Raw genomic sequence first — 22,940 nt, 5'->3', positions numbered from 1 at the left:
ATGAAATCTTGCAATTTCATAAATTCAGTTGGCCAAATAAATTGAACTACAAAAGAAATTATGTGTCATTAATGTATACAATAAATTTAAGGTATGCTTTTACATTGGTGTGGATATAACAAATGGCATCATTCTTCAGGTTGTAAACTCAACACAATGTTAGAAACATTTACCTTGTTTTCATTTGTTAGTATGCTTGTTTCATTTATTCCAGATCCTTTCAGTATTTTTAATGTCTGAAGTATTTTGTTTTGCTTAGGAATTATTATATTAAGTTTGTATTTCTTTGATCTTGTGAAGCCCTACACATGACCTGCACAAACAGTGCTAAATAATGCTAATATTATTATTATTATTATTATTATTATTATTATTATTATTAATATAGAAGGAATCCACAGAGATTATACCAGTTGTTATAGGAGCTCTAGGACTTGGCTTGGAGAAAATGGCTTGGAAAAATATTCCAAGATTCCAAGCAACATCAACAGAACCCTCCTAGGAAGAGTGCACATTCTGAGAAGGGTGCTCTCCACTATAGGAAAGACAATCTATCCACAGCACTCAAGGACCATTGTTTGTACCCAGTTCTACAGATGTATTACAAGATGCAAGAAAGAAACTGATGCAATAATAATAATAATAATAATAATAATAATAATAGTTTGTTATCTTACAAGAGGGAATGGTACATCTTCTAGAGGGAAAACAGTAGGGCCTGCAGGGGGAGAATGGCAGGTCTTTCAGAGGGGTCTTCAGAATGTGAGACAATGACTATTTCACACCATAAGAAAAAAAACAACACAACAGGATGCATTACAGCTAGAGCTGTCAAAGACAGTGTCTTTACAGCAGTCCTTAGACATAAACAGCACTGGTCCATGAGAACATTTCAAGCCCCCCTTTGACACGAAAACAGCAGCTTATCCACTCTTAAAAGCTAAACACAGAGTGCTCTGAGCCACTTGGCAGATGCATAAAATAACACTTTTGGTAAATAAGATGCCAACAACCACAAGGGGCAGAAAAATAAACGCAAACCAGTCAAGTATGTGAGAAGGAGTGAGAAGGACACCTTCCTTCAGCCTATTTCTGGCATGATTTTAACCATGTGCAGTTATGCAAGGCATTCTCAAACACACCACAGGACTGACTGAGTAGAATCACTGTATGGAAATAAATGTCTGTAAACCAATGAGCTTACAGAACTGGCAGGATCACTAACAGTGTATGACGTAGGCTGTCTTTAACCTGTATCAGTGTATGATGGTGGTTGTGTATAACCTGTATCAGTGTATGATGGAGGCTGTGTGTAACCTGTACCAGTGTATCATGTAGGCTGTGTGTAACCTGTAACAGTGTATGATGGAGGCTGTGTGTAACCTGTAACAGTGTATGACGGAGGATGAATGTAACCTGTATCAGCATATGATGTGATAACACGCTTTGTATTGCAACAGGTTAAATAAGTGGATTGCATTTCAGAACAGAACACCCCTGTCTCTGCACACATTCATATGACACCGTTACAGCAACACACTGCCCTAACACAGACTGGAGAGGCAGTGACTGGGGCTAACGCAGACTGCAGAGTAGGGATGCATGATGATATTGGCACGACATCAGATAAAAACTGAAAAAGTTAATTATCGGCATCGGCAGATATGAAAATTTCTGCCGATGTGCCTGGGTAATAAGGTGACAAGTTAACTATGCGCACGCAATGATGCTAAATGTTTATTATGAGCGCCAGCAACAAGCTTCAACATGTCAGCTGTAAGGAAGTATTTCCAAGTATCTGAAACAGATAACAAAATTGCTACTTGCAATGCTTGTAAAGCAGCAGTGATGCAAGGAGTGGTAAAATATATAGCTAAGTTTCTCACTCTGGGAGGATGCTAGTTGTGTACTGCTAAGCTTTTCTCTGCTTCTGGAGGGGCATGAGACCATTTTTAAATAACGTAGCTCTGTAAGGAGAGAATGCCATTTGAAATGATCAAAAGACAGCCCATGAACGTCAAGCTCCGGAAGCAGAGACAGCAATGGGAAATAAAACCAGACAACCCGCGATCGCCTTGTTCCTGCTTTGGGACTCAAACAGAGGGCGTAATTGTTGTGTTTGTACACTGACACAATGACACTGGACAGCGAATAACGTTTTTTGTAACTATATTGGGTCTCTGCTCATTCAAAATAACTATTGCGGCTCCATAAGGAGAGAATGGGATGGGAAATAAGACAGCCCACGATTGCCAAGCTTGTGCTTTTGGATTTGAACAGAGGGCCTAATGGTTTCGACTGACCTCTAGCTAGCTTTCTCACCCTGTGAGGATGCTAGGTGTGTGCTGCTAAGCTTCTCTCTGCTTCCAGAGAGGAGTGAGACCATTTTAAAATTATGCAGCATCTATATATATATCTACACTATATCGGTATCGGCATCGGCCAAAATGAGTTTGAAAATACTGGCATATCAAATATCGGCAAAAATCCAATATCGTGCATCCCTACTGGAGAGACAGTGACAGGGGCTAACACAGCCTGGAGAGACAGTGACTGGGGCTAACACAGCCTGGAGAGACAGTGACTGGGGCTAACACAGACTGCAGAGGCAGTGACTGGGACTAACACAGACTGCAGAGGCAGTGAATAAGGCTAACAGAGACTGCGCTGCTGGAGCATTCTGCTGGACACGCGAACAGCCTCTGTCCCTGAGACAGAGCAGGAGTAACTGGAGTAACTTAGGAACAGCAAGCCAGAGTCACCCAGGTCATAAGTGAAAAACACAACATCACACAACATCTGGCAGAGCACTGCCATCAGCCATGAATGGACACTTTCATCAAGGGGCGGAATTGATAGGTGACAATGAAAAAAAAAAGAGAGTGTAATGGGCCAGTGAACGCAGAGGTGCTCCAGGCAAAGAGAGCACTCGCTGTAGTAGGAATCATTCCGTCTCAAGAAAATGCAGTGAATATGTATAGAGTGAGATTATTAAGCCTTGCCAGTTATGGAGGGGCAATGTTGAGGGAAACATGCTTTGATATCTGTTTTCCTTCTTTATAGAGAACAATATGGCTGCAAAAAACAGTTGTAAACAATGAAAAACGTGCATTTTTGGGAGAGAGCTGCGGGCATGAATTCTGCAATGGAGACGTTTAAAATGGCTGGCCTTTATGTAAATGACCCACCAACAGAAGGAAAAAGGTGGCAGATGCAACTGCTTGGTAAGACCCAGAAACAGGAAATGGAGGCACTTTTCTCCAGCCAAAGGACACTCAAGGTTGTGACCTGGAGATACGTGAGCAGGAAGCGCTACAGGAATGCATAGGAGGCTATGCATTATCAGTGGAAAAGACCTTTTCCTCTCTTTCTCAAAAAATCAAAAATATCCATTCCTGGCAAGGAGATAAGGTTCAAAATACCATGCAAGGCCAGCAATGAGGGCTCATAAATCAGCCTCCCTATTCACATTAACATTTGCACTTATTGCAAAATAAATCTAGTCTTATCTTACATTTAAGTTTTAGTAAACATCCAGGCATTCTTTAAGCATTCCTGAGGGCTTTTTTGTCCTCTGTGACATCTTGCAACATCAGACTGTAAGGCAGTGGCATGTGGCACTCAGAGGTTTTCGTCTGTCTATAGCGACGCCTGTTTGTGAGTACAATAAGACATGAAAGAATCTGAAAGAATCTAAACCCTGCCTAGACACTGCCACAGCACAATGGTCCCTTATAGTCCCGTTTGGAGCAATGCTGTTTTACATGCACGGCCTAAACTGTGAACGCATCTATAAAGGGAACTCTAGGTTTAATACAGCTGGTCAATGCTGTCACTTAAACTGGGCACAACCTACAAAATTCAGAACTCATGGAGCACTGAGCAACTATGCAACTTCCATATGTCTGTTTGTTTAATTTATAAGGCATTTCACCAAGAAACTGTTTCATGACCGAGACTGCTTTGAGAAGCCAAGAGCACAGCTTCCACAATCCCTAGTAAAATTGGGTGAGGACAGGACCTCCTCTATCCACAGTTTGGACGGTTGACGATACCGTGGGCTGGCTGTTGCTTCTCAAAACACTCGGGAATTTATGCTTAACCTTCAATTCTTCACATCCTGCAAAGCTCTACAGAAGCAGTACTTTGTAAATCCCCCCCCCCCCCCCCCCCCCCACCCTCCAGACCATATTCTCTTAATGTTCCATGCAAATACCCACAAATACCCACAACTTCAAAAATATGTAGGCCTACATGTATATCGAGTAGTTAGTGGAAAACGGCTAATTTTGAGTTCGTAACCTTATCTGCAAAGCTATTATGTTACTGTGTTCCTTATTTTTAACCAATACAGTGATACAGTACAGAAGCTGGCTACAGTAATTCACCATCGAACAGCAAAAACAACAAATGGTTTCATTTGTGCTCCTGGTACCTTTTAACCATTTAAATAAAACGGTGCTCAGTGCCTGTGACCTAACTCCAATTGCTATTTTATGTTAGGGAATATAGTGTTATTTATGACTGGTCTCACGACGACAACAAATAATACGAACACTGAGAATTAGTAAGAAATTTCCCAACACCTCAACTATGCAGTTGGCTAGGTCTAGTTATTTTACGAATGTATGGGAACAATGTTTTACAAAGATCGTATAATTCGGAATAATGACAATGGTTCCATTAAGTCATTATCTGAACCTTGGACTGACAGTCATAGTTAAAGTTGTACAATACAGGCTCATGCACACATACATTAAAGATATATTATTCAAGATAATGTGCTGTACACACCAGCGAATCTTTGAAACTACTGCACCAACGTATATTTTAAAATAAACACTCATATGAAAAGAAAGTTATTAATTTGTGACATAACCGGTCTATTCAACGTTGGAGCTCCGTTAAAGTGCGGTCTTACCTTGGTATATTCAAGTCTCTCTGCAGTTAGCGTTAGCCAATTTACTCTGCAATACCGAAGCCAAAAATGAATGCCCAACTTTGATTCATACAAACTTCCTTCCGCTCGTTTGTCTTGAGCTATCCGTCAATCCAAGGCTCAACAGCAAGTCCGTGTTCCCAAAAGACGCCTGACTTTTGAAAAACAGGCATACCATTCAGTTCTTTTGCGCTTCTGCACCCGATTATGCTCCCACTACTTGTTGAATTTTTGGTGACTTTGGATATTCTCTCCCCTGGAAGCGGAAATGAAGTATGTTGTGAAATGAGAAGGGGACGGACTGACTCCTGGAGGCGTGACGGCAACATCTTTGCAAACCGATGCTGTTAGAATCACTGCGTTTTAAAGATCAAACGCTTTCGAAGGAGTTGAAGACTCTCCATTTTTCCATATATGTTGTAGGATAACAAAAGTAGGCTATGTTACACACGAGTACTTTCTCATGGCAAATTCAAGAATTTTTGTTACTATGTCGTATCTCGTATCTCCTGTGCAATTACAAAACAACATTAAATACTGTGGTGGTGCTCAAATTTATGGTACTGGCAATACGTAATACAATACAGTTTTACAGAATACTGTGTAATTGTTTAACGAATTGTGGCTGGCATGAATATTACTTGGAAGTGTTAGGCAGCCTTTGTTTAATGTTATTTTGTTGCGTTGGGGGCTTACAGATGAGTCACAAGGCATGATAGTCCTGAGTAGTCTTGTTATTGGTGAGAGTTTGGTAGCCTAACGTGTTATGTCTAGGCCGGGTGTAGTCTCTGGCATCCTGTCACCCAGTATTTGATGTTTCAGCATGAGTCCTCAGCCTGGATCTCTTGTCTCCTGGGCACTGTCCCTGGCTACACCCACCTTTGTGCCACTTTGAAAAGAAAGGGATTGTTTCATAGCCTACATCGTGGCAAGGTCCTTTAACTGACTTGTGAAATGTTACTTTTATGTTTTCTTTCTTGCTAGAAAGAGAAAGCTTATCTATTCCAAAACAACTGATTCTGAATGAAATGTTCTGAAGAGAATGATGAGGCACTATTGGGACATGCCTTTGTGATGAAGGTTGCTACCCGTAACTGCTCTGTCACTAATTTCTGCACCCACACAATTAGTGTCTTTAAGAGAATTTTAATGGCATCACGCAGTATGGGATGATCAAACATGGTTGTGGGGTGCAGCTGTGTGTCTTTGATCATTGTGTCCTGAGCAGATGCACCCTTGCAGGGAAGGGTAAGCTCTGGGGGTTTGTATTGGCGATGTTGCATCATTGCAGTGCGTCAACAGGACAGCACAAAGTCTAGTAATATTGTGCAATGACTCATCTTAAAAAGATAAGCCATATAAAAGAAATTTTGGTGTGTCTCACCAATCACTGAAAAGTCAGTCATCAAAGTGTCTGTGGCTTATTTTGTCTAATTATAGTGGGCAATGGACAAAACAGTCCCAGGGAATGCAGAATCAATGAGCTACCTAGCTTGGCAAAAAAATGTAAACATTGAACCGCATCCTTGTCCTGATATGTGAAGGGTCACCGTTCATAAACAATAAAGGTATCTTTAAAGGACATTCTCACTGATAAGCAAATTTTTCAGTAATAAACTTGTCAGTTAGCAAACATTGTTACCTCTAAGAGCAATGTACAATATTGTAGCTTGCTAAAGCTATCTAATCAGTACTTTCCCCCTTACAATCAAAAGTATTTCTAGTGTCATGGAGTTTTTTCTATATGCATCATATGCCCTGTGCTTGATCAAAGAGTGTGAGGATCAGCTGAAAATTTGTGTAGACTGTTAATGCTTATAAAGGAGAAAATTTAAATTCATGAAGAAATCAGAATCAGAAAGCATACTCACATACACACTCAACCACAGACACGAAACACACTGACAGAAAGTGGAAACTATGAATAGCATTCAACAGGAGGAGAGCGCAGATTACCATGAGCAGATCAATCAACTGAAGGATAAATGCAAGATAACTGAGCACCTTCAAGGCCCAGGTGAGCAGGTTCATCCAGTACAACTAACACAGTCCACTCCCCTTACAAATCCACATTAGCCCTGTGTGATGGGATTCCTAAAGCATGTCATTCATGTAAAATAAGCAATCAATGAGAATTCAGAGGGGTTTGTCCTAGAGGTTTCACATAAATTGTGAAATCTGTTTGCTGATTTTTTATAAATTGATAAATGATTATTTAGATGAGTTATTTATGAAAATCTGCAGTTTGTGAGCTATAAAATAATTAACTAATTAATATCCACTGATATCCATTGTACCATGCCTTTGTTATGGCAATGCACTACAATCACGCCTGTTGTAATCCACACCATAGTTAACACTTTTTAAATATTTTTTGACTTCACAAACACAACTTGACAAGAAGATAAATACTTATGAATATATTATTAAATCACCTTAGCTGGAAACTGACTTCATCTTCATTGTGAAAATTTTCACCAAAATTAAACACATGAACATGGGAGAAAGTCAAATACACCAATACCCAAAATGAAAACAAAAGTTAAACATTAGAGGGGTCATCAAAAATATGATATCCTGGGGTTTGTGTGGTATTTGCACACTAATATGTACAGAAAACAATGTGAAAATATAACACTTCTATTCAGTACTGTTTTGTTATGATTGTCATCTTAAAAACCTCTCTCTATTGTAAGCAGTTCAGAATTAGCCCCAGTTACTACATCACAACTGAGCTTGAATTTAGTAGATCAATCATGTTTAATCAACATTTATATATCCCTCCCCTCCTCATGCCTGTGACCACCTACATAGAGGCAGATAGATCCTATTAGCAAATACAAATACTCTTGAACAGTGAGTGCTAAAGCAGACCATGTAAAAAGGGCTGTTGCTGCGCTGTGCACAGCCTTCTAAAATATAGCATAACTAGCATAACTACAGTTTTAGACTGAATTTTCTGGAAAGTTGATCCTAAAACAAGAAGATGTGCCAACAATCTGGAACCCAGCTATAATTGTACAATCAGCTATTACTGAAAAAACTGTAATGAAACTGTGATGATGAACACTGTGGAGCTTGCTGTTGCCTGATGCATCCACTGGAGGGCTCTTATGAGGGTTGTGTAACAAGGAGAGGGAGCCCTGGCCAACTCATCAGACATCAGACAACATGTCAGATGTGGTAACTTGGTAAAAGCTTTGCATGCCTTCCTTATGAACTCCTCATCCATGAAAGTGATAATTCAGATTCACCATGTTACAATCATGTATTGATTACCTTATAAGAAATAAATTTGGATTTGTTATTTAATTGATTTATTTATTTAGTTAATTTAATGTTTTGGATTACAGATGTAACACTCTGCTCCCACAATGTCAGCCAGCTAGCCTGTCAAGAAAGTAACTACCATGAACTTACTGACAGTTTCTGGGTGGGATTACCCTGAACACCTTTCATAGAAACTACCAGTCATCAACAGACAGGACTGCTCTAACAGGCCTGCTGTAAATGCACCTCTAACAATACTAATTAATAATAAGTATATTGTCAGGACCATGTGAGGTCCTTCATTCCCCAGATACTGTATCAATGTTAGTAATGGTTATTCACACATTCTGAGGGATGATGTGTGCCTGTATTGGCTCTTGGGCTGTGATGTCACAGCCCACGCCACGCTGAGCTGAAGAAGCCCACAATTGGGCTTTTAGCAGGAGAAAGAAACATAAATCAGTCCCTCTGCTAATACACCTCTCTTCTACTGTAAACTATCAGCTGTTTCCTGTATTTATTTTATGTGACATTTGTTAATGTCTGCATTCAGGGTCATTCAGGGCCATCATTATTAATGCTACTAGAACTAATAGCATTGTCATTATCAGCCTACTTGCTCTGGGAAGAGTGTCTTTTCCTTATGTTTGCAGAACACTGCTGGCCTCCACCTCTTCTTTCAGTCTCAATTCAAAGCCAAAATTAAACTCTCCTTGTTGGCTTCTCTGAGTGAGTGGGAAACCAAACAGAGAACACACACACATACACATTCACACACACACAATGTCCCATACACACTCATATACACACATTCATGTTCATGTTTTTGTACATGCTTTGGCAATGCGAGAACAAACTTGTCATTGTCAATAAAGCGGTCGGAATTGAATTGAATGAGTAAGAACAGCCTCAGATGAGCTGTGGAAATTATATAGCATCAGTCTGAAGTGCCTATGAACATGGCAACATGTCCTCTACCATGGCAACAATGGTAGAAAGAGAATTAAAAACACCTTTTAGTGGCAGACGTTAGCTTTGAGGGAAAAGACTGGCAAGGAAATCGCTCTTAAAATCTCCACTGAAGCTGTGCCAGGCAAGGCCTGCACTGCTCTCACTCACTCTATTCAGATGGAGATGTAGCTAAATGCCACTTCTGAAGGGGGCAATGCTGACAGCGAGGAGTAGAGAAAAGAACATGACTGCCAAAACCAAATCCACCCTCCAATGTGCCATGTCCCTACATTAAGCAACAGTTTTCTCCCAGTCATTACACAACAGCATAAATCCAGTGGTAACTGAAAACTAATGAGAAATAATACATAGGAAAACTTGAAAGAATGTAAAAAGTTTATAAATAATGCTAAAATGTGAAGTTTTCTTGAAGTCATTACTCCAAGGTATGAACAAAGCACATCCTAGTCTATTCTGGTGAGCATGTATTCACTGACTGAATCAACATTCATCCTGTGATTGTTTTTCTTTGTGTGTTTGGTCAACAAACTGCATTTAAGAAAAAAGGACCACCTTCATTATCTAGAGTCAAAATGGAGAAGAAATACTGATTAAATCCAGTGACATGCATCTGCTGTGGGAGTCACCCTCACACTTTCAGATCCATAGTAACAGGCTATGTACCACCTGCTTGTATCTTGCCACCAGTTTACAGCACAGCTGACAGGCCGCATCTGTGAAGAGCACGTAATTACTCTGTTACATGAAGATGTCAGCCTTGTCACTGGTGTGTGCTGTACAGAGATCAGTGAGTCTGCACTGTGCCTGCACTAAGCAGCATGTCTGCACTCACAGCTAGCCTGACCCCAGACCAGAGCAGGATGGGCTCTGAGTGTGAATCATGTGACTGCAGCATGATGTGGTGCTCCAGGTCCAGTATCGGATAGCTTAATGACTCCGTTTATAGATAGGCTGCACTGCTGTAGCTGTTTTTGTAGTTAGGATATGTGCCAGTTAATGCCATTGTACACTGGACTGGGTTTGTTGCATCTGTGCAATTATCTTTTCACACAGCCTTACTCTTGCGTCCCTCTCCTCCAGCTTTGATTTGCCTCCCTTGAAACACCGAACACAGGAAATGGGGGGACAAACGGTCCCCATTGCAATAGAAAGGACAAATCCAAAAATAATTCAGTGGTCAACATCACTAACAGCTAACTCAGATTGTCATCACAGATGCGAATAACAGCACAGACACACACAGCTAATTCAGCCCTGCCTCATACAGCTGAATAACATTACATCATTTAGCTGACACTCTTACCCAGAGCGAGTTACAAATAAGTGCATCACTATGCTAAGAATAGACATCGTAAGGTATTACAAGAGGTCAGTAAGACAAAGTTAAAATGCTAAGCTTTTTTTTTTTTTTAACATAACAAACATAACAATACATAACACACATAACAATCGATAGGATGGAAAGACATATATAGGGGGGAAGGTAGGCTACAAATACAGCTTGAACAGATGAGTTCTGAAGTTTTTTCTTGAATGCATCCAGGGAGTCTGTTGTCCGACACACTGACAGCTACTGCAGTCTCTCCTCACAATGCTGAATAACAGCAAAGACAGCTACTTCAGCCTCTCCTCACAATGCTGAATAACAGCACATACAGCTAGCCTCTCCTTGCAGCACTAAATAACAGCACAGATACACAGTATTGTGTATAAACGCGCTAAAAAAGCGCGTTCATTGAACGTGCTCATTTTTTTTCGGTGAACTTGAACGTATCCGTTTGCAACTAAAGAACGTGAACCTGAGCTCGTTCAGGTTTGCGCGAGATTCGGAATCCTTGGGTGTGTTAAAGTTACTGCTTGACGAATAAACACGGACGGCGTTATTCCATACTTGAAACGTTTTTATTAGTGCAGCTCATCAACTAGACAGCTTGACAGCTCGCAACCAACTGCCCATATCCCGCGTTATTACAATTACTGCGCATGTAGACGTACGCATAAAATAGTCCCCGGACAATACCCTTATATGACAGTGTACATGGTTGCATTAAAAAAAATAAAGCACAGTTCCCCATTGTTTCCCTTTTGCGCACTCTGCATATTTTTTCCATATCTGTAGTAAATTACAAAAATATTTATTCAATATTCTAATTCCCATTCCATGTGACAGAATAGTATTATTTATATTAAGTTCCTGCAAGGTGGGCAGGATATGTGTAATTAGTTGCTGCTTTTGTTTGAAGGTCTATTATGCATGGTTTTTGGTAGGTGAGTAGTGAGTACTGAGTACATTGATGTACATATGCGTGCAAATGAGAAAACAAAGGAATTTACTTTGTGATTTGAACTTTTTATTACTTTATTTGCTTTTGCACTTCCACCAGTAAAATACATAACTTACGAACGTACAAGTATACACAACTAGTGGGAAGTGGCAATGATTGGGGGCTGGGGATGGATGGGTAGGAGGAGGTTCTACAGAAAAAGCTCAGAGCAGCTCATTTAAAAATGGAAGAAATGAACTGGGACTGTGAACTTGTTCAGAATTCAAAATTGTGAACTATGAACGTGAAATTGTTTAATCTGTGTGAACTGAACTTTGAGCTAGCTCTTGTGAAGTGTGAACTTGCACAACACTGCAGATACAATGCATACTAGGCTTGTAGGGGCCATGACCTTTCCTATCCCCGTGTTCGGATTGAGCAGGCGCGTCAGTGCCTATCAGGGTTACCAACTGCTCTGCTTCTTTTAAAATGGAGGATGGGCTCAACTTGGTTGGTTCTTTTCCAGTAATGGCCTCCACATTTTGAGCCACTGATAAAGCCAAGGTCATGTGGCAGGAGTTTTCACCTTGCTGACTGTGGTGCCCGTGTCCTTACTGGCTTGCTGAGCACCCCAGTAAGGAAGAATAACCAATCACACAGATCTATGAAGGCTTGCATGCCACGCGGTTCCCTCCAGGTGGATTTCAGGCACAGATTGCATTGTGTGGAGTTTGCTGGGGGGAGGTGACATTCATCTGCAGTTATCCAGTTTATAGCAGATAACTGGTAGGACCTTCCTCAGCACAGGGGCCACGGCTGCAGCAAACAAATGACACATGCTGTGTGTGTGTGCGTGTGTGCGCATGTGTGTGCATGCCTGAGCTGCTGTTCTTTCAATCTAACAGAAATCACAGAGAGAGTGAGGCAGGCATTGGAGAGCATGGATGTAAATGTGGGGGAGGCTGAATCAGGTCATACACCTTCAGGCTGTGTTCTCCCTTTCACAGGAGCAGATGCAGCACTGAGATTCATTTCAGGCACTCAAACAGGCCTCCCACACATTGGGCCAAGTCTGCCAATCCAAGCCACTGTGCAGAGGCTCAAGATCCGAGGCTCCAGCATTTCTAAGACTGGTACAGGTCTACCCAGACAGGGTGCAGGGCATTATAATGGGGAGGGTCCAAGAAGATTAATGGAGCAGAGCAGTAGTCCTGTAGACACCAGCCTTACAAACAATAAGTTCACCTGGCTCTATTGATTTATTTTTAAGGAATTTAATTATTTTGAACTGTAACTTCATGCAGATCTGCATTTTCCCTTAATGTTACAGCATGCCATTTTTCCCAGAAGGCTACACAGCCCTCCCGAGACAGCAGGGCCAATCAGTGTAGTGCATTCACGACACCTCTTCACTGTGTCAGCAGACACGTAATGATCTGTTTTTGTCAAAAGCAATTGTTACGTAATAATGACAGTGATTGAAAGAAAAATGGGTCTGTAGATGTTTGCAGGAATATGTAGTGTCTGAGTATCATATTTTGTATCTGAAATAAACTGCATGTTTTGTACAATGAGTCTTTTCCCAGAAGCTATCAGCATTATATATAGTAGTATGCATTTAAGCCTTTAGGTGATGACTTTGTGAAAAAGGCAACCCTGGAAACCTTCAATAACACAATGCCAAGCAGCTCTAATGGTGTTCTACCAATAAAATAATTTATAATCATTTTAAAGTTCTCATAATCCACAGAGAAATGTAGTTTCAGAGGAAATGGACAAACACGTTCATTTAGGCATGTACATCCATCAGTGTTGTGTAAACAGACTTTATGTGTGCCTGTGTATCTTACAATGCTATCTAGTCAAGTACAACATACTGTACATGTCCTCAACAGATCTAATCTATAGTAATAGCCCTGAAGGTTGAGATCATGAGTTACACACTTCATTTGCAGACCTGATGGGAAAACTAGAGAATTTATTAATTACTGCTATAAAATAAATATCTCAGGTTAATTCATTGTAGCAACTGCTGGACTCAGGTCTGAAACATATGATTCCATAAAAGTTGGATCATTTTGGAGGGAGAGACCCTGCATACCTGCATGCCTTCTTTCACATGTGGACTCTTTTTCTGCCTCTTTCTGCAGAAGACTTTAAGGTTGACTTTGAGAAGAAGGTGTCCAGCATCCGGGACTCGACCCCATTCCTTCTACCCTTCTCCAGTCTGTATCCGGTGAGATTTCCCCATATCTCTCCTCCATCATCAACTCATCTCTAAGTACTGGCCTTGTTCCCACAGATCTTAAAAATGCTCTGGTTACCCCTCTGCTAAAAAAACCTACCTTTGACCCATCTGACATGAACAATTATCGTCCAGTATCCCTCCTGCCATTTGTATCCAAATCCTTTGAACATGCTGTACTTAAACCAACTGTCTCCCTTTCTCCACAAGCACAACCTCCTAGATCCCCACCAGTCCAGGTTCAGACCCAGGCACTCAACTGAAACGGCACTCCTGGCAGTGATAGAGGGCCTCCACACAGCTAGAGCCTCTGACCTGTCCTCGGTCCTAATGCTCCTCGACCTCTTCACTGCATTTGATACCGTCAATCACCAGCTGCTTATCGCCAAGCTCTCAGAGATTGGCATGTCTGGGACTGCCCTTTCTTGGTTCAGGTCCTACCTGACCGGTAGATCTTCCCAGGTCTACTGGAAAAGCTCCATCTCCACACCCACTCCCCTCACTACAGGCGTCCCCCAGGGCTCTGTATCGGGACCCCTCCTTTTCTCTATCTACATCAATTCACTTGGTTCAGTTGTTAACTTACATGGTTTCTCCTATCACTGCTATGCTGATGACACTCAACTAATCTTCTCTTTTCCTCCCTCCACCCCCAGGTCAGTGGAAAAGATCTCTCGCATGCCTGGCCAACATCTCCAAATGGATGGCCTCCACCACCTAAAGCTAAACCTGGACAGGACCGATCTACCTTTATCCCTAGCCAAGCTTTTTCCTCTTCAAGAGCTCTCAGTTACTGTCGATGGCACCGCAGTGTTTTTGTCACTTTTTCAAGCTGAAGTCAAATTTCCACTCTTCATCACAAAGGTGGACAATACAGCTGTTTTCAACTTAATTTTCTAAAGCACCTTGAGTTGCATGCACTTTCTGTCAGATCTACTGTTTATCCCTAGCCAAGCTCTCTCCTCTTCAAGAGCTCTCAGTTACTGTCGACGGCACCACAGTAACTTCCTCTACATCTGTGAAGACCCTGGGTGTCACCCTCGACAACAGGCTGGACTTCAATGACTATATCTCGCAGACACACACTCCTGTTGATTCCTTCTCTTCAACATCAGGAGGATTCGCCCTTTTCTGACCACCTACTCCACCTAGCTGCTTGTCCAGGCCACCATGCCCTCCCACCTGGACTATTGCAATGCCCTCCTTGCAGTCCTCCCAGCCTGCACCATTCAGCTGCTGCAGCCCATCCAAAATGCAGCTGCTAGGCTGATCTACAACCTCCCAAAGTTCTCCCGCGTCACCCCTTTACTGAGATCCCTCCACTGGCTCCCGGTTGCAGCCAGGATCCACTTCAAAACCTTGACCCTCACCTTTTCTGCTGCTAAAAAGGCCGCCCTGACCTACCTCCAGGATCTCATCCTACCCTACGCACCCACTCCTTAGCAGAACTTCGCTCTGCTACAGCCGGACTCCTCGCTCCTCCCACCAACAGAACAAAAGGCCCACGCTCCTCTCAACTTCGCTTTTCCAGCATCACCCCCCAGTGGTGGAATGAACTCCCCACCCCCCTGAGAACAACTCCTTCACTCCAACCTTTTGGACGTGGGCTGAAGACACATTTTTGCCTAGGTAGTATAGCAGCACTTTATTGTCCCAGTGGCTGTATTTGATATATGTAACCTTAGATCAGATTAGTTCTGTCTCACTACACTGACCTTGTGCTCAGCTTCAGCACTATCTGCATTGTATGACCTGTACACATCTTGCCCTTGTGCCCGTTTTTTGCCCACTATATGCACTTTTGTATGTCACTTTGGATAAAAGCGTCTGCTAAATGAATACATGTAAATAAATGTAATTGTAAGAACTTGAGCCAGGCTGCAACCCTTTAGTGGTTTTGTAGCCAACTTCGTGTTCTATAACCCTCAAAAAAGCCCAGATTCCCCACCTCTCCTTGTTTCTCTAAACCCAAATTCTTTCCTATGAAGGGCCAAAAATTAATCACGTTTGGCCTGTGCTCCCTTTGTTTTGGCCCACCATGAGCTATGTGCTCCCGCCGCCACGTTCTTCCGGGTAAGATGACACACCCTCTAAAACTGATGTTCCAGCAGTGAGCGGAAAGGGGCAGGGGCGTAGCAAGCGCTGGTTGAATGGGAAATAAAATGCAGTAAAGTATGTCTTTGTGATAAACTACAGTCAGCCTTTTCGACAGGGTTGCCAGTCTGATTTCAAGTGACGTCACATAAAAAGCTTAAATCATGTTACACGCTATCAAAATCACCACTCTGCCAAGTGTTTACTTACAATAAACTGCTAACCGTGGAAACAAACCGTGGCCATTTCTGCACAGGAACGGGTGTTGAAATTGATGGCTAAAATGCATGTTTTATTTTGTTAAGTTGACTTGATCTCAGTAAAGAAACCAAACTATTGACATTTCAGTCACACAAGTAAGTGCGAAATCACTACCAATTAGGCAAAATAATTATGCCAAATCTGGCAGCCCGGGTTAGCAGATTCTGTTGTATTTTCAACCAATAATCTGTTGTTGGTGTTATTAGTTAGCCAACATTACTATAAAACGAAATTACCAAATCGTTCCGAGTGACCCAGTGAATGAGAAGCTAATTTTCATTGATACGTTTTGATATTGTGGCTCATTAGCTAACACATGGGGGCATTTTGTGATGAAGTGTAACTTAAACATTGCTCAATGTAAACTTAATGTCCAATATTGATTTGTTATTCAGTGTTGTCACTATGATGTTTAACTTTATATTTTTGTCAATTTTTCCAAGTCAGATTTCCACTCTTCATTACAAAGGTGGACAATACAGCTGTTTTCAACTTAATTTTCTAAAGCACCTTGAGTTGCATGCACTTTCTGTCAGAAAGGTGTCTTTCCTTTTAAATATGTTTATGCTCCCAAAAAGAAGCATATGGATGTTTTGTTTTTGACAGTCATCTCTGCAAATTAATAAAATTACTGTTAAGCAGATTAAAGGTTAGTGTTTTTAGTATTTTGAAATTTTGTTTTAGATTTAGAATGTTAATTTTCTATAAAATATAATACATTTTAATGTAATGTAATTTCACATAACATCAACATTTATTTTTGGCCCATGGCCCTTCCTTCCAGATAAATTTTTGGCCCTTCATAGGAAAGAATTTGGGCACCTCTGTGCTAGAGCAATACGGCCAGACCTGGGCCCTGAGAGTGATTATGAAAAAGCCCAAAACTGTAATTTTCCAAAAAAAATCATAAAAAGATTTACTTCTCAGAGAATTAGAAGAAACTTCACTTCAGGAAAAAAACAGAATCCTGGACACATTGCAATTATTTAGGTTTAAAGATCAGTCACACAGGAAAAGAAAGCATGCAAGCCATTATATGTCATAAAATGGCAAATTCACATTGAAATTCCAATCAAAATTTGGGTTATACTATTTGAATCTATAACTGAACCAGTTGCTCTGTATGGCAGTGGAATGTGGGGTCCATGTTCAAAACTAAACTTTGTTCAATGGGACAAACACCCCACTGAAACCCTGCATCAAAAATTTTGGAAAAAAATCTTAGAGGTGCATAACTGAACAAATAAGAGAGGTCCATGTAAACAAGTTGAGTCAACCAAATTATAACAAAGCAAAAAAAACTACATCACTTATTAGGAGACACAAAGTCAAGTGCAAAGTAAAATACAGTGCTACTTAACCCTTAAAAGAAAGTGCACCTTGGCAGATTAACTAACCATGGTGACTGAAAAAAATGAGGAATACCATGAGGAAGTACAGTATGAGCATAGCCTGGCCATTGAAAAAGGTCATCACAGAAAAGCATGGCTCCTTGACCATTTTTGCCCAAGCTGTCAATCCAAAGAAACTGAAAAAGAGCCGCATTTCATTTTGAAAAGTGAGAAATATACCAAAATCCGACAGAATTATATCCCTAAAACAGTGGTGGGCCATCAGGGCAGGCAGGGCCTTCTCTGCTGGCCCTATAAAAAATAAAATCAAGTGTGTGTAAAATGTCTTTCTTGAGTATTTAGTTATCAGTTTCATTAGTGTAATGTACACAAAACTGCTTATGGTTAGTTTTGTTGAGGTTGAACTGGAATATCCTACATCAAAAAAGTCACTTAAACACCTCACAGTGATTTCAGCTCGCTGGGGCCAGCACTACAGATACTGCTAGACTTTTGATGTTTTGCTAACACCAAAACAAAGCAGGTCATCTTTACCCTTTCGCACGTAACTTATTTTATGCTATATAGCGCGTGTTAGTCTACATTACATGGTTTGTTATGTTTTCTTTAGTTATTAAGCTTCTTGTAGTTTTACTTGATTGCTTCACGGCCTCTCCCAGTACGAGCACCGTCTTAGCTTCCTCCTGAAGCGGCATGGTCCAGCCTGGTATCCATTGGGCTGGGGGTAGTAAATAAATAATTGTATGTAGTGTTCAGATTGTGTGTGTAGATAGTGTGTGTTTCATAGATGATCTGGCAACTTGGGTAGTGTCAGACAAGCATACAAAACTTATGGATCCATGTATGACGATTATTCATAATAAAGTTTGCCATGCAATGTGCTTTATTGTATGAGACCCTGTGCATGTCTTTTGACCACAACTTTTGAATCATTGCAATGAAAAGCAAATACTTTTTGTGTATTTTGTGTTTATTTTCCATACAAAGTGAGATGTAATGTTAGCCCTATGTTGGAGACAATGCAGAAACTTGCTGTGATTTCAAAACCGGATTACTCGACAACGCTTTGTCGCACAGAGGAACAACTAGTATTGGAAAGGGTAAGTTCTGCTGTTTATTTTGATATGCGGTACGTTGTGAAGCTATAAGGACTTTGTGACTTATTCAACCGAGAAGCAGGAGTGTGAAAATGGATGAAGAAATTAGTAATTATTTAAATTAATTATTATTAACCTTTATTTATTCAGGGAAATCCCATTGAGATAAAGATCTCATTTTCAAGAGAGACCTGAATTACATAAGATAAAAATACAACAAAATAAAAACATTCATGGAAAAGTAATCTCAACAGAATTTACAGTATGATTAATTAATAAAAGACAATAGAATTAACAAAAGACAATAGAAGTAAAGAGATTACTTTGCAAAAGTTTGATCTGTCTTCATAACGTGATTACTTCGGTATGTACAAATATGTGACTAGCATCATTACAAAGCTCCAGTTCCGCTCTTTCTTGTGATATGTGTTCCATATCTATGCAATGACGGGTTCATGAGTAATTCAAACAAGAGTAATGGGTGTGGATGATGGACGCAGAGCTGTATGCAGATTGTAACTATGATTAAACTTGATATAAATTCAAAATTATTTTTCTCGCCAACACTTTGTCGCATAGACAAGCAACTAGCATCGTTAGCGATGAATACTTAGTGAGCTGGAACAGAACAACATCGGGGACGTTTGGAGAGGACTGAAAAACATATCTGTGCATGGAAAAGGATAGGGGGGAGACCAGTCCAGCGGAGATAAGGACTGGGCAAACGAACTGAATCTGTTTTTCAACAGATTTAACTCCCACTGCCTCAACCACCTACCCTGCCCCCTCTTCACACCACCCCGGGCCATCCTCCACCACCTCCCTGAACCTGTCCTCCTCAACCAGGCCACACCGGCATTCACCTGCCCCTACTCCTTGCCCCTCACCACTCCTCACCCCCACCTCCTCTCTCCCTTCTACCTCTCCCCTCCCCCTCCTCAGCCTTGCTTTTTTACCGCTGTCTTAATGCTGTTGTGACATGTGAATTTCCCCGCTGTGGGATCAATAAAGTTCTACCTCATCTCTCATCTCATCTCTCAATTCAATGAGGAAGAAGGGATGTGAATTTGGACGCAGGCTGCGTCTGTCGGGCTTTAAGGGTTAAAAGACATTTTTAGTGACAAATAATTTTTAAAAGATTTTTCCAGAGACCCCCCAAAATTTTGCTGTTGAGGCTTTCAGGGGGTCTCAAGTGTCAATCAAGGGGTCTCGGAGCCTCTGAGACCCCCTGTATTTCACACCCTCTGTTCACGTTTATTTTAGGTGTCCCAAAGTGAGGATAACAAAACAAATTGTAAATGAACCTCCTTACAACTTCTCATAGGCGCATAGCCTTTTGCAGGATTGAGCAAGACATCTGTCGCCACCTGGACTCTTCCTTTTTTTTTCCTCCCCTCATCCAGGTAACTTCCCGTCAATTGAAAAGACACTAGCCACGCCTCTCTGGCCCTCTGCAGCCTTCAATATGCCTTCAGTATGTAATAGGCTGTCCCTAACCAGCTCCCTAACCGCGCTCACACACCGGCAGCGACAAAGTCGCCGTGTCGCTCAGTGTAGCCCAGCAACCATGGAAATGAATGACTTCTGACTGCCGGTGCGTGAGTGCAGTAACACTGCCACCATATGAGGAACAATGAGTGAACCAACAGTAATACTTTTCTTCCTCCTAATATTATGATTGTTTGTTTTGTGCATACATATCAGCACATGATTTTTTTGTTTAGGTATTATCAATTATTATAAATTTAAATTGTGTACATTTGTTGTTCTTGATTATTGTTCATTCTTGTATTATTGTAACTTATTACATTTTGTACACTGCTTTGGCAATGCGAATATGTGTACATTCATCATGAAAACAAGGAGCAAAGTGAGAGTGTAGCACAATTAGTGGTTAAAAAGGCTGGGGGGGTGTTCAGGGAAAATGCATAAGAAATTTCCTGAAAAAGTAAGCACAAATACAACAGAAACAAGACAGACGTCCATGTGTAAAGGTATAGCAGGCAGTGCTGCTCTGCTCTGCACCCAGCAACCAGGGGTTCCACACCAAGGCCACATTGTGTCAGTTATGCCTTGGGAATGACACTGAAAATTGTAAACGGCTATAGCGATTGCAACCCAATAAAGAGACCTAATCTTGCTGCAACTCACCCATACGATGAGCAAACCTTATTTCATCAGCCCAATGCAGAGCATTTATGTCAGACTGCTCTAGTTTACAGAATGTACTTCTTTGGATAATCTGGATGATGTCATAGTCCACATATATACAGAGAGACCCAAGCGTGTGCAGTTACTTCAAAAATAGACACAACACAGCGTCAAATACAGCACAGGGCTATATGGAATGCTTCTTGACCTGAACTGACTCAGGAATAGAGAGACTGACTAGTGCCACAGTCACAGTGGTTGCACTGGATGTGTACTATACTGGCCTCAGAAGTGTATTGTAATGAGACATCTGGCTCATAGGGTAAGTTCAGGGAAGGAAGCTCCAGACGCTCTCGCTTTCGCTCCAGACGCTCTCGCTCGCTACCTGCTGCTCCTCACCTGTTTTGTGCTCCGCACTTCCTGTTGCTCGTTCCCCGAACGCCAGACGCCGATCGGTTAGGACCCAGCCAGGACCCAAACCCGGAGTACTCGCCGATTTCGACACCCTCACAAAAACTACAGACGTAAGTAGCCAGCTAGTTACGTACGATGGCTTCTCACAGCTCTGTCTCTCCAATCCTTAGCTCTCCTCCCTCTCGCTGTCTCCCCTGCTCTGTGTGCAACATGTTTAGCTATTCCTTCTCCGCCATTACTACCAACTTCACCTGTGTTAAATGCGAGCTTAACGCTAGGTTGATGGAGAAGGTAGCAGAATTAGAAGCATGCATCCGCACCTTATGCGAGATTAAAGCAAGTGAAAAGTTTATCGAATCCTTTTCAGTACCGGATGCGTCAATTAGCCTTTCCCCTAGTTCAACCCCGGCAGAGCCTTCGCAGCAAGGCAAGTGGGTTACAGTTCGGGAAAATAGTCGCAAGCGCAAGCCCCCGGTGCACCACCAACCCTCCGTTCACGTTTCCAACAGGTTCTCCCCCCTCAGTAACACACCTGCTGAGAAGCCTGTTAAAAGAGCCCTGATTATTGGCGATTCTATTCTTAGAAACGTGAACGTAGAGACACCAACGACCATAGTCAATTGCATTCCTGGAGCCAGAGCTTCCGACATAGAAGCCAATTTGAAAGTGCTGGCTAAAGTTAAAGGTAAAAGTAAAGCTAAATACTCTAAAATTGTTATTCACGTCGGCGCTAACGATGTTCGCATGAGACAATCGGAAGTAACAAAGTTAACTATTAAATCGGTGTGCAGGATTGCTAAACAAATGTCGGATTCAGTCATTTTCTCTGGTCCCATCCCCATACGGCGCGGTGACGAGATCTATGGCAGATTAACGTCAGTTAATCGTTGGTTGTCTGAATGGTGCCCCTCTAACAGCGTGGGTTTTATAGATAATTTGCACAAGTTTTGGGGGAGGCCTGGTCTTTTAAAACGAGATGGCATCCACCCCTCGAGGGAGGGTACAGCTATCATCTCTAGAAACATGGATCATAGTCTGAATTCCTCTAAACCTTGACTTATCAGGGCCAAGGCCAGGCAGCAGACTTTCTGTCCTACACAGATGTCTGCTTTTTCCCTGGAACCACCACTTAAAAATCCCATAGAGACAGTGCCTGTTCCACGACCCTCTGTCCCAAACTTCTTAAAAACATCCAGTAGGGGCATTTGTGCTGATAATTTGATAAAAATTAAGTTTGACAAACCTGAAAGTACTACCTGTAGACAAATGGTCCTTAAGATTGGGTTAAAAATATCAGATCACTACAACCTAAAGCTTTATTCATAAATGAATTGATTACTGATCACCTGTTTGATATCTTATGCCTGACTGAAACATGGCTTAAACCTAATGACTTTGTTGCTCTCAATGAATCAACTCCTCCCAGTTACTGTAATCACCAGGTCCCTCGACCTACTGGTAGAGGTGGCGGCGTTGCTGCTGTACACAGCTCCAAACTCTGTGCGACCCTTAAACCTGGCTATAATTTCCATTCATTTGAACTATTAGTACTTAGCTTTGCACATCCTGACAAGACGGCATTTCAGCTATTTACCCTTGTAATAGTTTACAGGCCACCTGGCCCTTACAGTGTTTTCTTATCGGAATTTGCCAACTTTTTATCTGACCTGGTTGTCAATACAGAAAAAGCTGTAATAGTAGGCGACTTTAATGTGCATATGGATAATGAACATGACCCGTTCAGAACAGCATTTTTGTCCATCATCGAACCCATTGGACTCTATCAAGCTGTGGACAAACCCACACATTACCGCAACCATACTCTAGATTTGGTCCCCACACATGGAGCAGACATTAACCAGGTGGAAATTATGCCACACA

General features: G+C 41.6%; 1 protein-coding gene across 3 annotated transcripts in view; it reads right to left on the bottom strand.

The window, feature by feature from the left end:
• The window catches only part of tspan9a (tetraspanin 9a), a 211,546-nt gene that overhangs the window by 157,233 nt on the left and 31,373 nt on the right, over positions 1-22,940 (bottom strand). Inside the window, exon 1 of one of the 3 annotated variants that reach the window (XM_036520558.1) lies at positions 4,922-5,045. The exons of 1 other annotated variant lie outside the window; for it this stretch is intronic. The gene's annotated coding sequence lies outside the window, so the exon portion shown is untranslated. Of the gene's footprint in view, positions 1-4,921; positions 5,046-22,940 lie in introns of those variants that run through there. One more of the 3 variants, XM_036520557.1, reaches the window with a different exon arrangement.

Source organism: Megalops cyprinoides, unplaced genomic scaffold (assembly GCF_013368585.1).
Source record: "Megalops cyprinoides isolate fMegCyp1 unplaced genomic scaffold, fMegCyp1.pri scaffold_27_arrow_ctg1, whole genome shotgun sequence".
NCBI lineage: Eukaryota > Metazoa > Chordata > Actinopteri > Elopiformes > Megalopidae > Megalops > Megalops cyprinoides.
This window is presented reverse-complemented; position numbering and strand designations above follow the sequence as displayed.